Source organism: Dipodomys merriami, unplaced genomic scaffold (genome assembly GCF_024711535.1).
Source record: "Dipodomys merriami isolate MVZ:Mamm:240054 unplaced genomic scaffold, mDipMer1.0.p SCAF_1071, whole genome shotgun sequence".
In the NCBI taxonomy this organism is placed as follows: Eukaryota; Metazoa; Chordata; class Mammalia; order Rodentia; family Heteromyidae; genus Dipodomys; species Dipodomys merriami.
The window spans coordinates 35,361-36,465 of NW_027202351.1; positions in this window are offsets into that span (position 1 = coordinate 35,361).

Here is a 1,105-nt window from a genome sequence, read left to right on the forward strand (position 1 = left end):
GCTAAAGGATAGCACCGAGGCTCTGAGTTCAAGTCCCGGTAAACACACACACACACACACACACACACACACACACACACACACACACACACACACACACACACACACACACACTCACTAACATCCTTAACAGGGGCCTGTGGCTTATACCAGCAATCCTAGCTACTCAAAAGCCTGAGATCTTAGGATGGCAGCTTGAAATCAGAACAGGCAGGAAAGTCCATGAGATTCTTATCTCCACTAAACTACTAAAAAAAAAAGATGAAAGTTGAGCTCTGGTTCAAGTGGTATTATGTTAGCTTTGAGGAAAGGAAGCTCAGGGACATTGCCTAGGCCCTGAGTTCCAGCTCTAAGATTTTTTTAAAAGACATCCTTTGCCACCCCCAAAGGCCATAAATCCTGATTTTGGTCATCCTAGACTCCACTTCCACTCCTGCCACTTCCACAGTACTGCCACTAGCGGCCGGTGTGTGGCCAACACTGGGTTAAGAAGTGAAAGTACACAAGGGGGTGCATAGCCAGGTCAACACTAATACCCCAAAACAATGAGGTATTGGCCACACCAGTCTCTCATTCCCCCAGTTCCCTGGCCTCTGTATTCTGAGCACCTGGAATTGTCTAGATGGACCTGAGAGGCCCAGCTGGGGCCAGAAGATAGACTGTCCTGTGATAAAGTACATTTACATTTGCTAAAAACTGACCTATACTTCCAAGCCACCTTGGCCTCACCTCCCATGTAGCCCTAGATCCTCCTTGCTTGCGCAGTCTTCAGTCAGCTGTCAAGCTCGAGTTGTCCAGAACCACCAGCATTCCCCCATTCCCCACTCCACTGCCAGCCTGATGAGAGGGATATGAAGTCAGAGGCCCAGTTGAGGAAAAGGATAGGACATCACGTGACTGAGGCCCTCTCTTTCAGGCAGAGGAGACCCTATGCCAGCTGGCATCACTGACCCAGAATCCCCTGGAGGTGACCTAATATTGGGACAGCCAGACTTGTGCGCCAGAGAAAAGTTGGAACACAGGCCTGTGGCCATTTAGGACTCATTGTAGACCCTAATAGGGGGATAAAGCAAGGTCGGTGTGAAAGAGGGGCACCATCTGAGAT